Source organism: Oratosquilla oratoria, chromosome 12, assembly GCF_046742065.1.
Source record: "Oratosquilla oratoria isolate Oo_2021 chromosome 12, ASM4674206v1, whole genome shotgun sequence".
Taxonomy (NCBI): Eukaryota; Metazoa; Arthropoda; class Malacostraca; order Stomatopoda; family Squillidae; genus Oratosquilla; species Oratosquilla oratoria.
Window position 1 is genome coordinate 68128098 of NC_134788.1, and position 26780 is coordinate 68154877.

Sequence of the window (26780 nt, forward strand, 5' to 3'; positions counted from 1 at the left end):
TATATATATATATATATATATATATATATCACTACTTCTGTATGAATACACATTGTTCTCTACTCATATCTGCTGAAGAGGATCACAGTTAGTGATCAAAATGTACAGATCTTTATACTTTCGCTTATTCTTCTCCGAAAGTGGGTCATCAGTAATATATATATATATATATATATATATATATATATATATATATATATATATATATATACATATGAATATATACATATATATATACATATATATATATATATATATATATATACATATATATATATATATATGTGTGTGTGTGTGTGTGTGTGTGTGTGTGTGTGTGTGTGTGTGTGTGTGTGTGTGTGTGTGTGTGTAAATTATATATATTATATGAATGAATGAATAAATGAATATAAAAACGGAAATAGGTTCAGTCAATCAGGGATGACTGCTTAAGGTAAGTGGAGCCTCATGGTTCATTACAGCAAGAGTAGCACTCAACTCTACTGGGCATTCGACACTGAGTAATACAACAGTCCATGTTTACCCAACATTTTTGTAATGATGATATTTCTTGTGTTTTGTATGTACATATTTCCAGTATTGTTTATTCATTAATATATATATTTATCATTGTATATGTATATATATATATATATATATATATATATATATATATATATATATATATATATATATTAATCGCAAATGCGACATATATATATATATATATATATATATATATACAGGTATATATATATTTTTTTTTTTTTTTTGTAATCGCAAATGCGATTCATGTATGCTTTTTCGCGCCAACGCAAGGTTGGCGTGGAGTCAGTTTTGTTACAGAACTGAAGTGTACGCACGTCTGTCAGTGCTCTGATAAACTTACTTTATAATTTTCTATCTGAGTGTCATTACCCGCCGCCCTGAACACTTAGTCTGAAGTTCTTAGGTAATACTGGAGTATGCTGGCCGAGTGTGGCAATGATATTAACCCATTAAACTTCGATGACAAGATTCTTGTCATTTGGTCAAATAAAACAAAAAATCATAAAACACCAAAATGTTTGATCAAACACCAGAAAAATATGACGTCAGTCCTCGCTTCGCTCGCAGCGAAGCGAGGATTGACGTCATATTTTTCTGGTGTTTGATCAAACATTTTGGTGTTTTATGATTTTTTGTTTTATTTGACCAAATGACAAGAATCTTGTCATCGGAGTTTAATGATATTAACCAATCACAAATCCCATAACGCGAACAAACAGCAAGATACAGGGATATAAGGAGATTCGCTTTGATTCTACGGGCCGCCACGTACCCGTGAGTTCCATCCCCTGTACCCGCGGCGTGCTTCTTCCGTTGGTGCACGAGAGCGCTTTCGTGTATTACATCGTCAGTGATACAGCTAATTATGTCCTCTACCCAACAGTATAACTTATGGAGTAACAATTGGGTTACTGTCTATAGAAAGGAAGAACATTCTAAGAGAGAAAAGCACAAGAAACTGTCACAATAACCTTGCCATTGACACATACACACACACACACACACACACACACATATATATGTGTGTGTGTGTGTGTGTGTGTGTGTGTGTGTGTGTGTGTGTGTGTGTGTGTGTGTGTGTGTGTGTGTGTGTGAGGGAGAGAGACTATGGGAGAGAGAGACTCTGGGAGGGAGAAAGACTCTGGGAGGTACAGAGACTCTGGGAGGGAGAGAGACTCTGGGAGGGAGAGAGACTCTGGAAGAGAGACTCTGGAAGAGAAAGAGACTCTGGAAGAAAGAGACTCTGGGAGAGAGAGACTCTGGGAGAGAGAGAGACACTCTGGAAGAGAGAGAGACTCTGGAAGAGAGAGAGACTCTGGAAGAGAGGAACACTCTGGAAGAGAGGGAGACTCTGGAAGAGAGGGAGACTCTGGAAGAGAGGGAGACTCTGGAAGAGAGGGAGACTCTGGAAGAGAGGGAGACTCTGGAAGAGAGGGAGACTCTGGAAGAGAGGGAGACTCTGGAAGAGAGGGAGACTCTGGAAGAGAGGGAGACTCTGGAAGAGAGGGAGACTCTGGAAGAGAGGGAGACTCTGGAAGAGAGGGAGACTCTGGAAGAGAGGGAGACTCTGGAAGAGAGGGAGACTCTGGAAGAGAGGGAGACTCTGGAAGAGAGGGAGACTCTGGAAGAGAGGGAGACTCTGGAAGAGAGGGAGACTCTGGAAGAGAGGGAGACTCTGGAAGAGAGGGAGACTCTGGAAGAGAGGGAGACTCTGGAAGAGAGGGAGACTCTGGAAGAGAGGGAGACTCTGGAAGAGAGGGAGACTCTGGAAGAGAGGGAGACTCTAGAAGAGAGACTTTGGGAGAGAGACTCTGGGAGAGAGTTTAACCCGTCACCTCCGTTACCACAGTAGTAACTACCGTTTACTTCTTTTTACTGTTCCTTTCAATGGTTTTGTATTTCCTCTTTCACTTTCAGCTTTCTTTTCATCACTGTCTTACTTAAGAATGTCATTTACTATATCTTTCTGTAGGAAGTAAGTAATGTTTCTTTATGGAGTGAATTAAACGGAGGTAAAAGTTTTCTTCTTTTCTCTCCGAATAATATTACACTTGGCTTGTCAATTTACACCAAGGGACTCCCAACTAGGACCCCCAATTCACTCACTGAGCCACCTCTGCACCGACGTCACGACTTCCCCAGTCCAATGATCTTTACTCTTACATCTTAGTGGCTCCCCTAAGGACGCGAGTTTACTCCAGTGAATCAATCATTTTTTCTCCTCCTCCACCCTTTCTCCAATCAGAAAGACTGTTACAACGTCTTCAGCAATACTGCTTACTCAAGCAATCACGATATCGATCCATGAATGGCTTAGTTTATGTATTGTTACATCAGCATTAAAATCTGGTCACTAGCGATTGTTTATAAACTTTAGACGAGGAGCGAGATTACGCAACTCCTTCGCGACTATTGCTTACCAAACACCAAACTCATAGAAATAAAATTCTCGTCACCTACCCCTCGTCTACCTTACTTATCTACCTTTACCTACCAGCCTCTTACAGAGAGACTCAGGGAGAGGGGGACTATGGGGAGAGAGAGAGAGAGAGAGAGAGAGAGAGAGAGAGAGAGAGAGAGAGAGAGAGAGAGAGAGAGAGAGAGAGAGAGAGAGAGAGAGAGAGAGAGAGAGAGAGAGAGAGAGAGACTCTGGAAAAAAAAAGAGAGAGTGAGACTCTGGGATAGAGGGAGAAAGACTATGGGAGGGAGAGAGAAAGACTTTAGGAAGAGAGGAAAAGAGAGAGAGAGAGAGAGAGAGAGAGAGAGAGAGAGAGAGAGAGAGAGAGAGAGAGAGAGAGAGAGAGAGAGAGAGAGAGAGAGAGAGAGAGAGAGAGAGAGAGAGAGAGAGAGAGAGAGAGAGAGAGAGAGAGAGCCTCTGGGAGAGAAAGACTTTGGTAGAGAGAGAGAGAGAGACTGAGTTCAAACTTGTATATGTTTTACGTTCTCTTGTTTCAGGAACAACGTTCTATCTTTGGCTCTTAAAGAAATGACAGTTTTGCCTCGACGAAATATATAGCTAAAAGAAAAATGAATATATAGACGAAAATATATTAATAAATGAGTAAATGAATAAATACGTGAGTGAACAAATAAATGTATCAATAAACAAATGAATAAATAGATCAATAGATAAATAAACAAGTATGAATAAATGAATAGGGTACATAATCTAATACAAAAAAAAAACCAGCTAAATAATAAACGAATTCATAAATTTCGAAACAAATCAATAAACAAACAAATAAACGAACAAATCAAATGTGCATCAAAATACCCCTCAGCCAAATCGAACCACGTGACACCATTGACCTGGGACAACTGTCTGACCGCGTTCGTGCGCGCGACCCCGAACGACTGTGAAATTGGAGGACAAAAGATACCTAGGGTGAGCGGCGGCACCTAGGGTGGACGAGGGCACCTAGGGTGAGCGGCGGCACATAGGGTGAACGGCGGCACCTAGGGTAAGCGTCCTGGTCAGAACCCGCAACCTCTATTCATTATTCAGTGTGGGCCTCGGGCGAGACTGGACGTGGGTGACCCGGAGAACGCGGCCCCTTGGGGGCGAGGAGGAGGAGGAGGAGGAGGAGGAGGAGGAAGAGGTGGGGAGGAAAAAGAGGAATAAGAGAGTTAAGAAGAGGATGAGCGACAAGAAGAGGAACAGGAGGAAGGGGAGGAAGGAGGAGAGAAGACGAGGAGGTAAGGAGGAGGAGGAGGAAGAGGTGAGGAGGAAAAAGAGGAAGAAGAGAGTTAAGAAGAGGATGAGCGACAAGACGAGGAACAGGAGGAAGGGGAGGAAGGAGGAAAGAAGACGAAGAGGTAAGGAGGAGGAGGAGGAAGAAGAGGAAGAAGTAACAGGAGGGGGAGCAAAGTTAAGATGAGAAGGAGGAGACGTAAGAGGAGGAAGAGGAGAGGTAACAGGAGGAGGAGGAGGAGGAGGGAGAGGAGGAGGAGGAGGAGAAGGAGGAGGAGGAGGGGGGAGAAGAGGAGGATGGGAAGGAGAGCTAAGATGAGGAGGAGGCGAGGTGAGAGGAGGAGGAGAGGTAAAAGGATGGTGAAGAAGAAGAAGAAGAAGAAGAAGAAGAAGAAGAAGAAGAAGAAGAAGAAGAAGAAGAAGAAGAAGAAGAAGAAGAAGAAGAAGAAGAAGAAGAAGAAGAAGAAGAAGAAGAAGAAGAAGAAGAAGAAGAAGAAGAAGAAGAAGAAGAAGAAGAAGAAGAAGAAGAAGAAGAAGAAGAAGAAGAAGAAGAAGAAGAAGAAGAAGAAGAAGAGAGCTAAGATGAGGAGGAAGATGAAGAGGAGGAAAGATAAGAAGATGATGATGATGAGGAGGAGGAGGGCTAATATGAATAGGAGGAGGAGGAGGAGGAGGAGGAGGAGGAGGAGTAGGAGAAGAACTAAAAGGAGGAGGAAAGCTAAATGGAGGAGGAGACGGAAAAGGAAGAGGAGGAGAGGTAAGAGGAGGAGGAGGAGAAGGAAGAGAAGGATGAAGAGAGATAAGAGGAGGAGGAGGAGAAGGGGGAAGAGAAGAAGAGGAAAAGAAATAGAGGAGAAGGAGGAAGAGAAGAGGAGGAAGAGAAGAGGAGGAAGAGAAGAGGAGGAAGAGGAGGAAGAGAAGTAGAGGAGAAGGAGGGTTAGGGGTAAGAGGAGGAGGTGAAGAGGAGGAGGTGAAGAGGAGGGTTAGGGGTAAGAAGAGGAGGAGGTGAAGAGGAGGTGAAGAGGAGGAGGTGAAGAGGAGGGTTAGGGGTAAGAGGAGGAGGAGGTGAAGAGGAGGGTTAGGGGTAAGAGGAGGAGGAGGTGAAGAGGAGAAGGTGAAGAGGAGGAGGAGGAGGAGAAGAGGAGGAGGAATTGAAGGGGAGGAGGAGGAGGCGAAGAGGAGGGTTAGGGGTAAGAGGAGGAGGAGGTGAAGAGGATGGTTAGGGGTAAGAGGAGGAGGAGGTGAAGAGGAGGGTTAGGGGTAAGAGGAGGAGGAGGTGAAGAGGAGGAGGAGGTGAAGAGGAGGAGGAAGAGAGAGAATGAGGAGGAATAGGAAAGGTAAGAGAAGGAGGAGGAGGAGGAGGAGGAGGAGGAGGGGAGGAGGAGGAGGAGGAGGAGGAGAGTAAGAGGAGTAGGTGGATAGGTAAGGAGGAGTAGGAGAGGTAAGAGGAGGAGAGGAGGAGGAGGAGGAGAGGAGGAGTAGGGGAGGAGGAGGAGAGGAGGAGGAGGAGAGGAGGAGGAAGAGGAGAGGAGGAAGAGAAGGAGATGAGAAAGAGAAGGAGAGGACAAGAGGAGGAAGAAAAGGAGAGGAGGGAAAGGAAGAGAAGGAGAGGAGGAGAAGGAGAAGATGAGGAGGAGAGGAGGAAGAGGAGAGATAAGAGGATGAGAAGTACGATGAGAGGTAAGAGGGAGGTGGAGGAGGAGGAGGAGGAGAGGTAAGAGGAGGAGAGGAGAGGAGGAACAGAAGGAAGAGAAGGAGGTGGCCTTAGGAAGAAGAAGAGGAGATGAGTACGAGAGAAGACAAGAGGAGGAAGAGAAGAAGATGAGGAAGAGAAGGAGAGGAGGAGGAGAAGTAAGAAGGAGAGGTGGGGAGGAGGAGGGGGAGGAGGAGGAAGAGAAGGGGAAGAGGAGGAGGAAGAGGAAAGGTAAGATGATGAGAAGTGGAAGGAGGACAGGTAAGAGGGAGAGGTGGAGGAGGAGGAGGAAGAGTAGAAGGAGAGGAGGTAAGAGGAAGAGGTGGAGGAGGAGGTGGAGGAGGAGGAGGAGGAGGTGGAGGAGGACACCATGGCTGTTGCTAGATGAGAGAGAGAGAGAGAGAGAGAGAGAGAGAGAGAGAGAGAGAGAGAGAGAGAGAGAGAGAGAGAGAGAGAGAGAGAGAGAGAGAGAGAGAGAGAGAGAGAGGGAGAGAGAGAGAGAGAGAGAGAGAGAGAGAGAGAGAGAGAGAGAGAGAGAGAGAGAGAGAGAGAGAGAGAGAGAGAGAGAGAGAGAGAGAGAGAGAGAGAGAGAGAGAGAGAGAGAGAGAGAGAGAGAGACTGAGGAGGACAGCGGCGCAGGAGAGAGGTTGCTGTGGGGTGGTGTGGAACATCAGGACGCAAAGCGCGTGAAGGAGAGAATGACGGAAGGAAGAAATACGAGATAGATCGATAAAAGATATATCATTGTGTGTGTGTGTGTATTTACCTAGTTGTATTTACCTAGCTGTATTTTACGGGAAGGGGAGCTATGCTCGTGGTGTCCCGTTTTCATATCTCATTTTATCTAAACTATTTTTAAATTCATGTATTGTTTTTGCACACACCACTTTCTCATCTAACTTGTGTGTGTGTGTGTGTGTGTGTAAAAGAGAGGAAGTGAGGGAAGGAAGGCGAAGAGGATATGAATGTGAGTCAGAGGGTGAGGGAGTGAGGGAGGGAGGGAGAGTGTGAGAAGGAGGATCGTATGATCAAATGTGAGAGAGAGAGTGAGGGAGAGAGGCAGTCATTGGAGGGTAGGGAGAGAGAGAGAGAGAGAGAGAGAGAGAGAGAGAGAGAGAGGGGGGGGGGAGCGGGGGGAAGGGGGGTCAATCTGGCCCCTAGCTCCTTGCCCGGTTAGTGTTACTGCGCAGAGAAATGCAACAGGTGACCGCTATCGTTCGGCCGGGAAGCGTGCGTGGCCTTGTGTTCTTCGTAAACATGTTCTTCTCTTTTTTCTTTTTTGTCTTTTCTACACCCTATTCTTCGCCAGGCAGTCGAATCTTGTAAGGTTAACCCATTAAACTCCGATGACAAGATGTCTTGTCATTTGGTCAAATAAAACAAAAAATCATAAAACACCAAAATGTTTGATCAAACACCAGAAAAATATGACGTCAGTCCTCGCTTCGCTCGCGACTGACGTCCTATTTTTCTGGTGTTTGATCAAACATTTTGGTGTTTTATGATTTTTTGTTTTATTTGACCAAATGACAAGACATCTTGTCATCGGAGTTGAATGGGTTAAGGTACATAAGCCTATTTTCGTGAGTTAAGTTTCTGGGTCCATGTATCGTTTTGGTCATTCTCCTATGTACTGATTCTAGTGAATTGATGTCCATTCTATAGGACGGAGACCAAAAATGTACCGCATAGTCAAGGATAGGTCTAACTAACGCTAGACAGAGTTTGATAATTACCTCTGCACTTCTATTCGTAACCGTCCTAGCAATGAAACCTAATGCTCTGTTAGCTTTATTCCTGGCGCTAATGCACTGTTTCCTGGATTTAAGGTCAGGTCTTGCTAGAATCCACAAGGCTTTCTCACACCAAATTTTCTCTAAAAACGTGTTATCTAAGCTATATCTATTTTCGGGGTTTTGTAGCCCTACGTTTAACACGTTGCACTTTGAGATCATCCTGCAGAATCTCGGCGTCGTCTCCTGACCTAATTAGGCGTCCAATTTTAGTGTCGTCCGCAAACTTACTAACATCACTATTAATCCCATTGTCCAAGTCGTTTATGTACATAATGAACAATAAGGGACCCAAAACCGAGCCCTGGGGAACTCCACTAGAAACACTCCCCCATTTGGATTTTACACCATTTATGGTGACCTGCTGTTTTCTGTCACTGATCCAAGCTCTAACCCATTCTAACACTTTTCCTCCTATGATATGGGTTTTGATTTTATTTAGTAAAATCAAAACCCATGCGGAGCTATTGACGTTATATCGACAGGATTGTTCTGTGATAGAAAGTTGAAGTTCCAACGCAACCCGGCGAGTTCGACCTTGTGTAAGTGTGATACAGGATTCCATCAAGCCTTCATCACCTCCTCCTCCTCCTCCTCGCCCGTTTACTCTCACTTCCAAGCCTCTCTCCCTGCAGCTATCCTCTCTCTTTTCTTAACCTTTCCTCTCCTCCTCTGCTCCTTCTCTCACTTTCCTTATCACTCCTCCAACTCTCCCTCCCTCCCTCACTCACTCCTACCCTAACCCTTCCTCCTCTAACCTCCTCCCTCTCTCCTCTCCCTCCTTCTCTAACGCCCTCCTTTTCCTTTCCTCTCCCTCTCCTTTCCTCTTTTTAAGTATTTCCCTTCTCTCTATTTATCCTTCTCTCTCTTTTTATCCTTCCCTCTCTATTTATCCTTCCCTCCTTCCCTTACCCGCCTCCCTCCTTCCTGACTTCCATCTTTATGCCACCTTTTTCTAAAGCAAGGTTTACACGCTACGATAAATTGTAGCGATTTATTGTAATGAAAAGGTTGTTACAATTTGTCATTACGTGTAAACAGGAGATCGTAGCGAGCACCAGAAAAATATGACGTCAGTCCTCGCTTCGCTCGCTTCGCTCGCGAAGCGAGGACTGACGTCATATTTTTCTGGTGCTCGCTACGATCTCCTGTTTACACGTAATGACAAATTGTAACAACCTTTTCATTACAATAAATCGCTACAATTTATCGTAGCGTGTAAACCTTGCTTTAGTGGTCACTAACATATCGTCTATAGACCACACCTGGGATGTCTAAAGAACCTCCCACTAAGGCTGATGTCACACGGGCGGTCTACCCGCCTGACCGCGGCGGGTGAGACGCATTTCCCCACTTGAAACCGCCGCGGCCAGCCCGCCTGGCTATGTCAGACGAGAGGTTTACATAGTGTTTTACATAGGAATCAATATAAAGCGGTTCCGCGGCGGCTGACCCGCTTTGCACCCGCGGCGGCCAACCCGCTCGTCTGTCGGGGGCGTAAGGTCCACAACCCAAAAGCTAGTGAGAGTTAGTGGATGTGTTACGATTCATCTTAGTGTCAAATCTGTCGCCAGAAAACGAAGAAACAGAGTTCCACAAGACATCCGCCCCTACCTCTCCCTTGTGTTGTAATACATATCTGGGTTTACAGTATTATTCAATTTATGGTCTTCTAGGCAGGAGGAACTTGGCCGCATTGAACTCGAACTCTGAACCATAGATTGCGAGACGGGAACGAAAGCAACGGGCCATCCGTCACAGATGCAGACTTACAGAGATGAAAAACTATTCGCAAAGTTTTGTCACCTTGAAATTTCTACTGTGTGTGTGTGTGTGTGTGTGTGTGTGTGTGTGTGTGTGTGTGTGTGTGTGTGTGTGTGTGTGTGTGTGTGTGTGTGTGTGATTCACCTTGGTCTTTGGAACACGTGTTGGACTCGAGATCGACAGCTATTTCCCTCCCGGAAGAGAGCTCAGAGCTCGTATGACCGATCTATGGGTAATGCTTTGACCTTACACGCACATACACCCCCAACTCCCCGCCCACGAGAGTTGGAGTAACGACTCGAAGCACAGCGATACTGAAATTATTTTCAGCCCTGGGCAGGATTTGAACCTGTACCGCCGTACTGACAGTCTGGGACTCTACCAACCGCGCCACCGAGTGTGTGTGTGTGTTACAAGACTCACGCCGTAAATCTTTGACCCGAAGACATGCACTGTCAACAGGTGACGACAACTGAACGTGTGCGAACTGGATATTCCTTTGCAATCGATCAGATGTCGAGGAGGTGAATCACATAATTTGTAGCATATCTGTCGTCATGCAAATTGAAATAACAAAGTAAATATTTTTTTTTTCCTACGAATGCTCACAAACAAATAAGTAATTAAAATAAGAAAATGAATAAACAATCAAACAAATAAATGAATGAGAAAGTTTTCCGACTGCCAAATATACGAAATGCAAATTTATGATTCTCGCTAAATTGTGACGTCGCCATGATGGCGGACACAGACGCACGCATACACACACACGCACACGCACACACACACACACACACACACACACACACACACACACACACACACACACACACACAATGCATTGGCGACCTTGGATTCTGCTGAGTGGACGTTACTTCGTTGTCTCCCTACGCTCACGACAACAGATCCAAGGTCGATATATATATATATATATATATATATATATATATATATATATATATATATATATATATATATATATATATATATATATATAAATTTGTTATTTTTCTTTGTCTGTTTTTCAGGATTAACTTTGCAATCCCCTCTACCAAGTCCCTGTTTTGTTTGCCAACCATATCAACCCTGTTCCCCAAGACGCAGAACTGGAACCAGCTTGTTGATCGATTCCTCCTGTTCAAACAAAACTGGAATCCCTGCTTTCCCCCTAGATCGACTGAGTTATAGTGAGACCATTTCAAAGAGAGGATGTATGTATGTATGTATGTATGCAATAAAAACACTAGGAGCGTGTGTTCACAAATGCGTAAGTAACCACAAGGAAAAGTAAACTAACGAAGCAGAGCGCTTTCGTATAATTACATCTTCAGTGCAGATACAAAGAAGGAATTAATTCCTTCTTTGTATCTGCACTGAAGATGTAATTATACGAAAGCGCTCTGCTTCGTTAGTTTACTTTTCCTAGTGGTTACTTACACGTATGTATGTATGTATGTATGTATGTATGTATGTATGTATGCATACACGTATGTATGTACGTATGTATGTATGCATACACGTATGTATGTACGTATGTATGTATGCATACACGTATGTATGTATGTATGCATACACGTATGTATGTATGTATGTATGTATGCATACACGTATGTATGTACGTATGTATGTATGTATGTACGAGTACTAACAACGGCTGGAGGTGGAACTCCAAGGGGCTGGTAGTCGGTTACAGGACTTAGTCTAAGGACTTGTTCACACTAGCGGTTTGAACAGCACGGAAACCGCGGCGGTAGCACACAATTAAGTAAAAATTGCGTGGGTATGTGTGTGTGTGAACGTCTCCATTGACTTACATTGTACTTCAACCGGTGCGGTTTGAACCGCTAATGTGAACAGGACCAAAGGATTTTTTTTTTTTTTTTTACAGAGAGAAAGCTGCCAACCGGCGACTGATCCCTAAGTATTACAGAAACAAACATACAAATCCGAGGTCTTTTCCCACAGACATGTACAGCACGACCCAAGGACCGTTGCAAGTTGTTGTGGAATTGTGGTTTTATGTAAGCAACATATCATTATTATTCTTAACTACCATCGCATCATAACTACTGTCCCGTCATTAACTACCATCGCATCATTAACTAATATCGTTGTTATTGTTACAATGATAACACCATTATGTCACCTTTATCATTATTATAATAATGATAATAATAATAATACTACTACTACTACTACTACTACTAATAATAATAATAATAATAATAAAAAATCATAATCATCATAATCAAATCATAATCATAATCAAATCATAATCAAATCATCATCAATCATCATCAATCATCATCAATCATCATCAATCATAATCAATCATAATCAATCATAATCAATCATAATCAATCATAATCAATCATAATCAATCATAATCAATCATAATCAATCATAATCAATCATAATCAATCATCATAATCATCATAATCAATAATAATCAATCATAATCAATCATAATCAATCATAATCATCATAATCATAATTATTATTATTATTATTATCATTATCAAGAAACAACAGATTTTTTAACTTCGACTTTTGGCGTGTTCTGGTCGAAAGAAAATGTCCTTTGTGGCTCTGCTTGTACAATTTCATTAAAGTCAAAGCCGGCAAATTCTATTCACCTCAGACTCATGTCTGAATTAAATTCCATCCAAATAAATCCATATCTAACCCTTAGTGTTCTATCAATCCGTCCATCTTCCCTCTCTCTCCCTCCCTCCTCTCTCTCTCTCTCCCTCCCTCCTCTCTCTCTCTCTCCCTCCCTCCTCTCTCTCTCTCTCTCTCTCTCTCTCTCCCTCCCTCCTCTCTCTCTCTCTCCTTCCTCCTCTCTTTCTCTTCCTCTCCCTCTGTGTCTGTCTCTCTCTCATGCGAAATAAGCCTAGAGCGCTGTTTGACATTTGCTGGGATACGTGCATTTTATTCTTCCTCTCTCTCTCTCCCTCCCTCCCTCCCTCCCTCTCCCTCCATCTCCCACTCCCTCCCTCACTCTCGTTCCCTGTCCCTCCTTCCCTGTCCCTCCTTCCCTGTCCCTCCTTCCCTGTCCCTCCTTCCCTGTCCCTCCTTCCCTGTCCCTCCTTCCCTGTCCCTATCTCTATTCCTCAATCTCTATTCCTCAATCTCTATTCCTCAATCTCTATTCCTCAATCTCTATTCCTCAATCTCTATTCCTCAATCTCTATTCCTCAATCTCTCTACCTCAATCTCTCTACCTCAATCTCTCTACCTCAATCTCTCTACCTCAATCTCTCTACCTCAATCTCTCTACCTCAATCTCTCTACCTCAATCTCTCTACCTCAATCTCTCTACCTCAATCTCTCTACTTCTCTCTCGTTCCTCTCCTCCCTCTCGTTCCTCTCCTCCCTCTCGTTCCCTCCCTCTCTCTCTCTCTCCATCCCTCTCTCCCTCTCCCTCCCTCTCTCTCTCTCTCTCTCCCTCCCTCTCTCTCTTTTTGTCATCGTTTTTCCTCTGTCCAAAAGGATTTTTCCCGCTTTGGAGATGAAGGGAACTCTGACTCAAAAGAAATATTCCATCACGACGAACACACACACACGCACACATACACACGCACACACACACACACACACACACACACACACACACACACACACACACACACACACACACACACACACACACACACACACACACACACACACACATTCTCATAAACAAGTTAACCAAGATACCAGAACCCCCGCACCACAGACTCTAGCTGCGCCTCTACGAACCACGGTCACGTGGAATTATCATATGGAGGATGATTATAGTTATCACTCAAGAGAATATTGATCACTTAATTATTTTTTTTCACTCCTTTTTATTAAATTTCTCCTTACTTTACCACCTCACACTCCATACTTCGATCGCGACATTGTCGACAAATAGAGGTGTGTGTGTGTGTGTGTGTGTGTGTGTGTGTGTGTGTGTGTGTGTGTGTGTGTGTGTGTGTGTGTGTGTGTGTGATTCACCTTTCTCCACCTTGGTCTTTGGATCCCGTGTTGGACTCATGATCGACAGCTATTTCTCTCCCGGAAGAGAGCTCAGAGCTCGTATGACCGATCTATGGGTTATGCTATGACCTTACACGCACGCACACACCTAACTCCCCGCCCACGAGAGTTGGAATAACGACTCGAAGCGCAGCGATACTGAAATATTTTCAGCCCTGGACAGGATTCGAACCAGGTACCGCCGGTACCGCCGTACTGACAGTCTGGGACTCTACCAACCGCGCCACCGAGAGAGTGAGTGTGTGTGTGTGTGTGTGTGTGTGTGTGTGTGTGTGTGTGTGTGTGTGTGTGTGTGTGTGTGTGTGTGTGTGTGCGCGCGCGATGTAGTAAGGGTAGTAACGGAGTCATCACTATGCGTCGACAGTTGAGAGTTCGTTTGAGTAAAAACGACTTCAGTTACAATATTTGAATTTTCAAATCCCCAAATATCCAATTATCTTTCCGAAGCGAGGACTGACGTCATATTTTTCTGGTGTTTGATCAAACATTTTGGTGTTTTATGATTTTTTTTTTTTTATTTGACCAAATGACAAGACATCTTGTCATCGGAGTTGAATGGCTTAAGAGACCATGACACCAGTCAGGGGAATCTGGAGGGAAATAGCGAAGGTATTGGAGACAATGGGAGTTCTTGTCTGGGATGTGGTCCAGGAAGGCACGTGGTGATGGATATGGAACTGCCTAGTGTAGGCCTTATGGTCTCTTGCAGTCTCCTTCATTCTTATGTACTCAAGTTCCCAGGTTCAGGGATTTCCGGTGATGGAAAGTTTGTCACTAGGGCGAGATGCAGGGGTGACCCATCATCCACGAGGTGCTAAGATAAGAGGGAGGGAAGAGGGTGGAGGGGAGTGGAGTATGATAGGGATGGAATAGGTGAGAGTCATTTTTATGCCTTTGTTTTTTGGCTACCTCCCTTATAAGGTGGAAAAAAGGCCTTTGATATATGGATGCATGTATGAAAAACGTTAACAAGATTCATGAAGAGGAACTGGATAGTGGCAATTCGGTGCATGGACGGAAAGATGTTTGAAAAGAAAAGGAAGAAAAAATTGAATTTGATCCGTCAAAGACTAAAAGGTTGTGCAGTGGTGTGGATTTCGTGAAAAAAAGTTAAAGAGTAAAAAGAACAGTTACCAAAATGGTGCCTAGCCTAGCAGACAAATTCCTTGAGGAGAGGTTATAAATAAATATACATCCCCTCGTTAGAAGAAAAGGAGAGAGAGAGAGAGAGAGAGAGAGAGAGAGAGAGAGAGAGAGAGAGAGAGAGAGAGAGAGAGAGAGAGAGAGAGAGAGAGAGAGAAAAGGAGAAAGGGAAAGGGAAAGAAAGGGAGAGAGAAAGGGAGAAAGGGAGAAAGGAAGAAAGAGAGAAAGGGAGAAAGGGAGAAAGAGAGAAAGAGAGAAAGGGAGAAAGAGAGAAAGGGAGAAAGAGAGAAAGGGAGAAAGGGAGAAAAGGAGAATGGAAGAAAGGAAGAAAGGTAGAAAGAAAGGGAGAAAGGGAGGAAGGGAGAAAGAGTGAATGGGAGAAAGGGAGAAAGGGAGAAAGGGAGAAAGGGAGAAAGGGAGAAAGGGAGAAAGGGAGAAAGGGAGAAAGGGAGAAAGGGAGAAAGGGAGAAAGAGAGAAAGGGAGAAAGGGAGAAAGGGAGAAAGGGAGAAAAGGAGAAAGGGAGAGAGAGAGAGAGAGAGAGAGAGAGAGAGAGAGAGAGAAAGGGAGAAAGAAAGGGAGAAAAAAGGAGAAAAAAGGGAGAAAAAAGAGAGAAAGGGAGAAAGAAAGGGAGAAAGAGAGAAAGGGAGAAAGAGAAAGGGAGAAAGAGAAAGGGAGAAAGAGAAAGGGAGAAAGGGAGAAAGAGAAAGGGAGAAAGAGAGAGAAAGGGAGAAAGAGAGAAAGGGAGAAAGAGAGAGAGAGAAAGAGAGAAAGGGAGAAAGAGAGAAAGGGAGAAAGAGAGAAAGGGAGAAAGAGAGAAAGGGAGAAAGAGAGGAAGGGAAATAGAGAGAGAGGGAGAAAGAGAGAAAGGGAAAGGGAAAGAAAGGGAGAGAGAAAGGGAGAAAGGGAGAAAGGAAGAAAGAGAGAAAGGGAGAAAGGGAGAAAGGAAGAAAGAGAGAAAGGGAGAAAGAGAGAAAGGGAGAAAGAGAGAAAGGGAGAAAGAGAGAAAGCGAGAAAGAGAGAAAGGAAGATAGGGAGAGAGAAATGGAGAAAGAGGGAAAGAGAGAAAGAGAGAAAGGGAGAAAGGGAGAAAGGGAGAAAGAGGGAAAGAAAGGGAGAAAGGGAGAAAGAAAGGGAGAAAGGGAGAAAGAAAGGGAGAAAGAAAGGGAGAAAGAAAGGGAGAAAGAAAGGGAGAAAGAAAGGGAGAAAGGGAGAAAGAGAGAAAGAAAGGGAGAAAGGGAGAAAGAAAGGGAGAAAGAGAGAAAGAAAGGGAGAAAAGGAGAAAGGTAGAAAGAGAGAAAGGGAGAAAGAGAGAAAAGGAGAAAGAGAGAAAGGAAGAAAGAGAGAGAGAAAGAGAGAGAGGGAGAAGAGAAAGGGAGAAAGAGAGAGAGAGAGAGAGAGAGAAAGGGAGAAAGAGAGAGAGAGAAAGGGAGAAAGAGATAGAGAGAAAGGGAGAAAGGGAGAAAGAGATAGAGAGAAAGGGAGAAAGAGAGAGAGGGAGAAAGAGAGAGAGAGAGAGAAAGGGAGAAAGAGAGAAAGAGAGAAAGAGAGAAAGGGAAATAGAGAGAAAGGGAGAAAGAGAAAGGGAGAAAGAGAGAAAGGGAGAAAGAGAGAAAGGGAGAAAGAGAGAAAGGGAGAAAGAAAGGTAGAAAGGAAGAAAGGGAAAAGGAAGAAGGGAGAAAGAAAGGGAGAGAGGAAGAAAGGGAGAAAGAGAGAGGGAAAAAGGGAGAAAGGGAGAAAAGGAGAAAGGGAGAAAAGAAGAAAGGTAGAAAGAGAGAAAGGGAGAAAGGGAGAAAGGGAGAAAGAGAGAAAGGGAGAAAGGGAGAAAGGAAGAAAGAGATAAAGGGAGAAAGAGAGAAAGGGAGAAAGAAAGAGAAAGAGAAAGGGAGAAAGGGAGAAAGGGAGAAAGGGAGAAAGAGAAAGGGAGAAAGAGAAAGGGAGAAAGGGAGAAAGGGAGAAAGGGAGAAAGGGAGAAAGGGAGAAAGGGAGAAAGGGAGAAAGGGAGAAAGGGAGAAAGGGAGAAAGGGAGAAAGAGAGAGAGAGAGAGAGAGAGAGAGAGAGAGAGAGAGAGAGAGAGAGAGAGAGAGAGGGGGAGAAAGAGAGAAAGGGAGAAAGAGAAAGGGAGAAAGAGAAAGGGAGAAAGAGAAAGGGAGAAAGAGAGAAAGAGAGAAAGAGAGGGGGGAGAAGGAGAGAAAGGGAGAAAGGGAGAGAAAGGGAGAGAGAAAGGGAGAAAGAGAGGGAGAAAGAGAGAGGGAGAAAGGGAGAAAAAGAGAAAGGGAGAAAAAGAGAAAGGCAGAAAGGGAGAAAAAGAGAAAGGCAGAAAGGGAGAAAAAGAGAAAGGGAGAAAGATATAGAGAAAGAGAAAAAGAGTGAGAGAAATAGAGAAAGATAGAGAGAGAGAGAAATAGAGAAAGAGATATAGAAAGAGAGATATAGATAAAGAGATATAGAGAAAGAGATATCGAGAAAGAGATATAAAGAAAGATATAGAGAAAGAGATATAAAGAGAAATGGAGGAAGATATAGAGAGAAATATATAAAGAGAAATAGAGAAAGATATAAAGAAAGAGAAAGATAGAGAAAGAGTTAGAGATAGAGAAAAAGTAAGAGAGATAGAGAAAGAAAGAAATAAAGAATAAATATAGAGATTAAAACGAGATAGAGAAAGAGAGAAAGAGAAAGAGAGAGAGATAGACAGGGATTTAGAAAGATAGAAAGGTATATATATATATATATATATATATATATATATATATATATATATATTGAGAGAGAGAGAGAGAGAGAGAGAGAGAGAGAGAGAGAGAAAGGTTGTCACGATTAACACATTCAGGTCAAAGAAATGTTTCGGCCCAATTGACATTATCTTACATTAGAACGGGAGAGTAAGAGGTCATGATCTACATCTATTTCCTTCCCGGAAGAGAACTCAGAACTCATATAGGACCGATCTATGGGTACTGCTGTGACCTTACACGCACATACACACCCAACTCCCCGCCCACGAGAGTTGGAGTAACGACTCGCAGCGCAGTGTTACTGAAATTATTTCAGCCCTGGGCGGGATTCGAACCTGGGCCGCCGTAGTGGCGCCACGAGGCGTGTGTGTGTGTGTGGTTAATATATATATATATATATGTATATATATATGTATATATATATATATATATATATATATATATATATATATATATATATATATTTATATATTACATTCGGTTCAAAGCTGGGTCTCATGAAAATAACGTGTACAAAAAAAAAAAACAGTAGAGTTGAGAGTTGCCCCCGCCCGCAAGTGGTGAGCGGTCACTTTCGTTTAAGAACCTGTCCTCATAACCAACTTTCGCAGTTGCAAGTTTTCCTGTTAGACAGGTTTCAGCAACGAAAACAACTAGAAGAAAAAAGTGAAATATTTCCGGCGCTCTCTCTCTACAAATATGGATATAACAAATTATGCTTGCTCATGTACTCACACCAAATTATACACAAACGCATGCGCGCATGCGCGTGCTCGTACACAGAAATACACACACTCACAAGGAGAGAGAGAGAGAGAGAGAGAGAGAGAGAGAGAGAGAGAGAGAGAGACTTTCATATGCCATTGTGAAGAGCAGCTCTTGACCAAATTTAAATAAAATAAAATAATAATAATAGAATATAACTAATTTCTCTTTTCAAAGTGATTGCAGTGATACCCCCGAAAAAGGAAGCGAGGCCAATTTCACGTAGAGATAATTAATCCTCTTAATCAGAATTATAGACTGGCTCATCTCAGTGACCACGACTGAGTAATCAAATCAGTCAAGACCCCTGATATGATACATTTGACAGATTTGAAATCACACAAGGCGCGCAAACCACTGGGTACTATGGGACACAGAACCATGAGACGGATTATGCTATAGGAGCCGAATTATAGCAGCCGTACACAAAATACATACATACATACATACCATACATACAATACATACATATTTACTGAATGGTTCCCAATGATCAATTAATATCTTTGTTCAACCACAAATGACTTTTAATTCCATGCCATCGCAGTCGAGACTGAAGAATTGCTCGATGGAGGCATCCGTTGGAAATTGAAACGTGGACGAGCCGAGGATTCGAACCCAGCTAACCCGTAACAAAGTTACAGTGACTTAAATACAGTGATAGCGTATTGGTTTAAGTCACTGTAACTTTGTTACGGGTTAGCTGGGTTCGAATCCTCGGCTCGTCCACGTTTCAATTTCCAACGGATGCCTCCATCGAGCGATTCTTCAGTCTCGACTGCGATGGCATGGAATTAAAAGTGATTTGTGATTGAAAAAAGACATACATACATACATTACATACATACATACATTCAAATATGCAGATACTAGGAGGAATTACGTAAGTCACTACCTTTAAACTGGTTTGTTTATTTGTTTGTTTGTTGGTCATCTTCGTCTTCATCTTCATCTTCGTCTTCATCTTCATCATCGTCTTCATCTTCGTCTTCATCTTCTTCATCTTCGTCTTCATCTTCTTCATCTTCGTCTTCATCTTCTTCATCTTCGTCTTCATCTTCTTCATCTTCATATCTTCATCTTCAACTTCATCTTCTTCATTTTGATCTTCCTTATCTTCATCTTAATCATCTTGATCATCTTCATTTTGATCACCATATTGATCATCTTCATCTTGATCATTTTCATCTTCATCTTCATCATCTTCATCTTCTCTTTCATCTTCATCATGATCATCTTCTTCATCTTCTCCCTCATCTTCATCATCTTCTTCATCTTCATTTTCATGTCCTTTATCTTCTCCTTCATTTTCCTCTTCCTCTTCATCTTCTTCATATTATTTTTCTTTATATTTTTTTTTTCTTATCCCCACTTTCCATACACAGGTCCTCCAACCCATTTATGTTGTGGGTGTTGCCTGTGTGCTCCTGCCAGTGATGAACATAAAAACTGAGGAGACTGCAAGCATAACGCCTATACTATGCAGTTTCATGTCACTACCTTTCGTCCCTATCCATAATGTCATCTTCTCTTTAAACAACCAACTGCTGGCGTGTTCACTCCATTGTCACTAAGTCTATTCCATTCGTTAACCAATCTATTGGTAAACCAGTTCTTGCCTATTTCTGTTTTATGTCTGAAATTGTCCAATTTCAATCCATTACTACGAGCCCTGACCTGCTGTCTTAATATGATGACCTTGTCTGCACCGCCCTTGTGCTCGATATTGTGTGAAGTGGTCCGCTAGAATGGACATGTGCTACCCGTTATGTTTCCTAGCCTGTGCTCGCACAACTTACGTGATGTACGTCACTTGGCTACAGACTCAGCGACCACTAGCGTCTCGGGCAAGGAAACTAAGCGTGTGGACGAGAAAGTGCAGATACGCCAAAGGAGAGAAAAAAGAAAAAAAAATAGAGACAGTACCTATCAGCCTGGTTCTTCCTAAGCAGTCTCCAGCCCTCACTACCACAGACTACTCTAGGCTAGGCTCGGACTTATCGACTATCTTCGCACACACAACCGCTAGTGGTGATTAATATACATAACTATCATTGCAAAGTAGACCACTTGGAAAAAATAAACTAACGAAGCAGAGCGCTTTCGTATATTACATCTTCAGTGCACTTGTTGCACTGAAGATGTAATATACGAAAGCGCTCTGCTTCGTTAGTTTCTTTTTTTCCAAGTGGTCTACTTTGCATAAGTGAACACACGTGCCCGTGTTCTTATTAGCATAACTATCATTACATTCTGACCAGAAGTTGTGATCGTCTTCGCCTGCAAGAGACAAACAACAACAACGTCGGTTGGAGCAGAGTCTAGTACGGGCACATCACGTGGGGCCGACACGTGACAAACTCGAGGGAACGTAACCGGCGGCCGGCATTGGCATTTGTTCCGGCGACTCCCGCTGTCGACCAACACGTGACCAACTGGACGAAACGTCGGGAATTTGGTGCAACAATGCTACCCCCTTCCCAGGGTTCATTTCAAGGAATTTTTAGAACCGCACAAAATGGTCACAGGTGAGGCCCGAAGGAGCTATTATCAACAGTCAATATTCTGACAAACATATCTGGAAACAGTAAATGAATTTGATAAATGATTTAACGTAGTGAGCACGTGTCATAGCAACCAAGTTCTGACAGAATATAGGCCTATCAAGAAAGAATCCCAACTGGCTGGAATGTAGGCGATGGAGAGATGGTATTTTGGACTCACCCCGGGGATCGAATGCCAGTACTACGGGGTAGGACTAATGTTGACGGCACACTAGGTGTTTCTGGTCAGAATATTACTGCTTTTGCAACTTTTTTTGTATCCAAAGTGAGTAGCATGCTACTGACCTTTGCTGTTGAGAAAAGTGGATAACTTGCTGAGAAGAACCAATGACAAGTTTTGATACTTAAGTGATCAAACGAGCCACAATTCCTGGAGTTTATACATAGAATTGAGCAGCCATATTATTGTTACAGTCAACGATTTTTTCTATCTTTAATTATCACTTCTTAAATCTTTTGTCTTTTAATTATCATAAAAAACAATATGAAATCGATCTTATTTTTATTTTATTATTTCTTATTATTATTATTATTATTTTTTTTTTTTTCTTATTTGACTACCACAGTAATACACGTAATAACAGGAGAATACTTGGCGGGAACATTTGTTAGTTTTTCTCTAACTGCTAGCCGCTAGCCAAAACGTCAACATCCAAATATTCCTTGTGTAACGGATACGCAAAAAATTTGCTAGCAAAGCAAGTAGCAAAAGCGAGGAGCATGCTAGCGAGAAATGCCTAGTGTGACGCTACCTAACACTCAGGTCCAAGCAAGAGCTGGTTTACCAATAGACAACTTTATGGAGTAATGGACATGGATCTGCCTAGTATAGGCCTTATGGTCTCTTGCAGTCTCCTTCATTCTTATGTTCTATCACTGGTCCTTGAGGCGAGATTCAAAGGAGAAAGCAAGTCCCAGATGTAACACCCATGAAACTAAATTCAAATATAAACAAACTAAAACGCTTGTTTTCAACGTTTTTTTTTTTTTTCTCGGTTAAAACCCATTAAACTCCGATGACAAGATTCTTGTCATTTGGTCAAATAAAACAAAAAATCATAAAACACCAAAATGTTTGATCAAACAGCACCAGAAAAATATGACGTCAGTCCTCGCTTCGCTCGCGAGCGAAGCGAGGATTGACGTCATATTTTTCTGGTGCTGTTTGATCAAACATTTTGGTGTTTTATGATTTTTTGTTTTATTTGACCAAATGACAAGAATCTTGTCATCGGAGTTTAATGGGTTAAAGAATTAATTTCTTCAGACGGGTGATTTGATTTAGCTTCATTCTAGCTCCACCCAACAGAGCTGTCCTCACTACGGCTAGATCGACAAGAAACACGAAAAAAAAAAAAAAAATTACTTGATGCGGCGGAAAAAAAAAGGTAATGAAAATAGCGACTGCAAAGGATCAAGCGACTTAATGCATCATATGGTCGCAGGCAGAGTTTCGCAACGACAGTATTGTCATAAAAAGAGAAAGGGCCAGGAGCCGGCACGGCGCATCCCTCCGCCCTGTTTGGGTCGAGCTTTGGGCTCCGGTCACACCGAGCTTAAGACCTGTTTCCGACCACTGGCGACCAGATGGCCGCCGGTCAATTGCAGGTAGCCTTTGGGAGTCGCTGGTAGTCCGCAATAAGATAGATAGAAAGTTCGATAGATAGATGGATATATTACAACACACTGAATAGTCTCCAGTACATAGATTTTCATCTTATCAACCACAATTTTTTTTTTTTTTTTTTCCATTTCAATTCCTTGCATAGGTTTTGTGTCGCCCACCGATCGCTTGATTTTCGGTCGAAGGTGGTTGGAAGCAGGTCGTAAGCTTGATGTGACTGGGTGCCACTTTTACTTTCAGTTCTGGCCACCTGTAGCCAACAAAGGGGGTTAGAACCTTTTACTGTCTTCATGTTGTGGATGTATGGGCATAGACCGAATATATCACTCCACTACAGAAAGAACTTCTCTAATGTGGGGTTTTATACGCTCTAACGGTTCGTCGAACGCGGTTCGACAGACACGTGATGTGTGATGTGTGAACGGGGTATTTGGTTGTCGAACCTTGTTCGACAACCAAATACCCCGTTCGACGAACCGTTAGACACGTGTAAACCCCTTCTAATGTAGCGCGTTCGGAAGCATACGAGTCTCGCAACTCCCAGAACATGGGTTCGAGTCCCGCACTTTCCTCCGATCTCCATGCGAAAGCGCATGGGGCAAAGGAGACGGCTTCGGCCGCAGCTACTCAGCGCCTCCTGGCGTATCCTTCCCCATGGTAACGAATGGTCATATATACAAGAAACTATTATAGAGCTGGTTATAACAGCCAAAAGCAAAAGCGTAACTGAGTTCGAGTTTCCGAGGTGAAACATGCAGAGCCACAAGATAAGGGACAGAAATGAGATTGAATATATTGAGGAATAAAACACAATTTTCAATTCTTTACGGTACGAGAGAAGAGGAAATTGCATATGTTAAGCGTGACCAAAATACCACACGAGAAACAAAATTGGTTCAATAGAAAACGTGAAAAGCAAGTTAACCCATTAAACTCCAATGACAAGATCCTTGTCATTTGGTCAAATAAAACAAAAAATCATAAAACACCAAAATGTTTGATCAAACACCAGAAAAATATGACGTCAGCCCTCGCTTCGCTCGCGAGCGAAGCGAGGACGGACGTCATATTTTTCTGGTGTTTGATCAAACATTTTGGTGTTTTATGATTTTTTGTTTTATTTGACCAAATGACAAGGATCTTGTCATCGTAGTTTAATGTTCTTCAACGCCAGAGGAACAAAAACTGATGAAGATCGAAAAAGAAACCTGATTTTTTTTATCGCAAGAACTGAACAGGGTCTTGAAGATGAAAATACAGCAAAACTACAGTAGTTAACTAAATTCCTGAAAAGGATAAGGATACGTCTCCATATCCTAAACGAAATGCGAATCTTGTCTTTGAACGTAACATAGAGGGATCAATGGTAGGTATGTCTGTCTTCCTGTAGCCGTCCAGCCAGATGGACGTAAGAATCATCTCTCCGGCGTTCATCTTCAAATTCCACCATCACTCTCCAGCTGTACGTCGCGGGGCCTAACAGTCTTAGGGGCCATTTATATGGTCAAACTGTTTGTCAAACCCGGTTCGTCAAACAATCGTTTGAAGTGGTTTAACCGTGCGAATGGGGTATTTGGTTGTCAAACACGTTTGTCAAACGTGTTTGACAACCAAATATAGCATTCACACGGTCAAATATCACTTCAAACATTTGTTTGACAAACCGGGTTTGACAAACAGTTTGATCGTGTAAACGGCCTTTTAGAACCGGGCCCAAGCTAGCAAGCTAGTTGACCCATTCAACTCTGATGACAAGATGTCTCGTCATTTGGTCAAATGAAACAAAAAATCATAAAACACCAAAATGTTTGATCAAACACCAGAAAAATAGGACGTCAGTCCTCGCTTCGCTGCGAGCGAAGCGAGGATTGACGTCATATTTTTCTGGTGTTTGATCAAACATTTTGGTGTTTTATGATTTTTTGTTTCATTTGACCAAATGACGAGACATCTTGTCATCGGAGTTGAATGGGTTAACCTCTGCTACTTTCCCTCTACCTTTCCATAAAAGGAGAGCTAATGATGGCACCGGCAAATAACTACTTCCTCCTCTTCCTGCCTTCTATCCTCCTCCTCCCCTTCCTGACCTTTCTCCTCCTCCTCCTCCTCCTCCCCTTCCTTCTCCACCCCTTCCTCCTCTTCCTTCCTTATCTCTCCTCCTTCCCACTCCTCCTCTCCTTCCTTCTCCCATCCCCTTCCTCTTCCTTGCTTCCTTGTACCCTCCTCTTTCTCCACCCCGTTTTCCAGTGACAATGGGACATTCTACAATCGTGCACCATAACATTCTGGCGTTTCCTCTTGGAGAGCTGTGTTGACTTCAGTCGTCCTGCGGATTTTCATTTAGAGCAACGCGAGGCAACAATCCTTACAAAAAAAAAAAAAATGAACTACAAATAGGCAGCTCAGACCATATGAACAGCTTACCAAGAAGTGGATGTTAACCTTTCACGTTAACCCATTAAACTCCGATGACAAGATGTCTTGTCATTTGGTCAAATAAAACAAAAAATCATAATAAAACAACAAAATGTTTGATGATCAAACAGCACCAGAAAAATATGACGTCATCAGTCCTCCTCCTCGAGGAGGACTGATGACGTCATATTTTTCTGGTGCTGTTTGATCATCAAACATTTTGTTGTTTTATTATGATTTTTTGTTTTATTTGACCAAATGACAAGACATGTTGTTATCGTATTCTCAAGGGTTCCCAGCAAAACACAATTTTTTTTTCTATCAAGACGATGATTGGATTTAACCCAACCCCCGATACTAAGGGGACGCAACACGTAGATGATGTTACAAAATGACCATTTTTTGTCATCATTTCAACTTGTGCATTCCGCCTTGTTTACATTCGCGGAAGGCCTGAGGCGGAGAGGACCACGAGAAAGTAGGCCGCGCACATTAGCCTCGCATATTTTGGTTTCTCTTTAACCCACCGGTGTCACCACTAACACACTTCTGGTTACTCAGCGACTTAGTTTTTAGATATGTTTACCGTATAGTTTAGAAGTCGGGAACAGAGAGAATAATTCGGGTGGAAACGGAATTGTTACGAGAAAAAGTGGCATCTTGTGGGTACCTGGCTGCCAGAAGCGCGAGAATAGTCCGAGCGACTAGTTGACTTTTCTCCCTAAAGCAAGGTTTACACGCTACAATAAATTGTAGCGATTTATTGTAATGAAAAGGTTGTTACAATTTGTCATTACGTGTAAACGATCTCCTGTTTACACGTAATGACAAATTGTAACAACCTTTTCATTACAATAAATAGCTACAATTTATCGTAGCGTGTAAACCTTGCTTTATACCTTTGCTACAAAACTGCCACTGTCCTAACGTAAACTTCTGGAATGGACCTATACGTAAGGAAAAATATTCTATCATGAGCATTTTTGCTGTATAGGATCGGATGCTAAATTAGGATAATTGCAATCAAACCAATATATATTATGTATATATATATATATATATATATATATATATATATATATATATATATATATATATATATATATATATTCTACCTGTTTTTCTGTCGGTATTTCACTAATCTGTAATTATACTTTAATCATTTCCACTTACAGAAATTACATTTAAAGAGTTGAATTCCACCAACCATTTTCAGATTACTATGCTACTTATCTAAATGCATTTGAATCTCCCCACGAAGAAAGGACTTATTTTCTCTCTCCATAATACATCACGATTTTTTTTTTTTTTTTTTTTAATCCAGCTTTCTTTGGTATTATTCTCAACACATTATTCCTCAAAGACGTTGAACCCATTCAACTCCGATGACAAGATGTCTTGTCATTTGGTCAAATAAAACAAAAAATCATAAAACACCAAAATGTTTGATCAAACACCAGAAAAATATGACGTCAGTCGCGAGCGAGGTTGTTACAATTTGTCATTACGTGTAAACAGGAGATCGTAGCGATTTATCGCTACGATCTCCTGTTTACACGTAATGACAAATTGTAACACACACACACACACACACACACAATCTCTCTCTCACACACACACACACACACACATACACGCACACACACTCTTACATACACGTATGCACACACACACACACACACACACACACACACACACACACACACACACACACACACACACACACACACACACACACACACACACACACACACACACACACACACGGATTGGTAAAGCTCTGGCCTCACAAGCCGGAGAACAGGGGTTCGATTCCCCGGCCGGGCGGAGACAAGTTGGGTTTGTCTCCTTTCACGTGTAGCCCCTGTTCACCTAGCAGCGAGTAGGTACGGGACGTTAGTCAAGGAATTGTGACCTTGCATTCCCGATGTGTGGAGTGTGAGTGGTCTCAGACCTACCCAGAGATCTGCTAATAATGAGCTCTGAGCTCACTGCCGTAGGGTGGTGTCTGGCTGTCTCGAAAAGAGGCTGCAGTAGA

The 26780-nt window shown here is 42.6% G+C and overlaps 1 protein-coding gene across 1 annotated transcript in view; it reads right to left on the reverse strand.

Moving 5' to 3' along the window:
• LOC143030489 (glutamyl aminopeptidase-like) overlaps positions 1-26780 on the reverse strand; it is a 95690-nt gene that overhangs the window by 67563 nt on the left and 1347 nt on the right. The gene's annotated exons all lie outside the window — the stretch shown is intronic.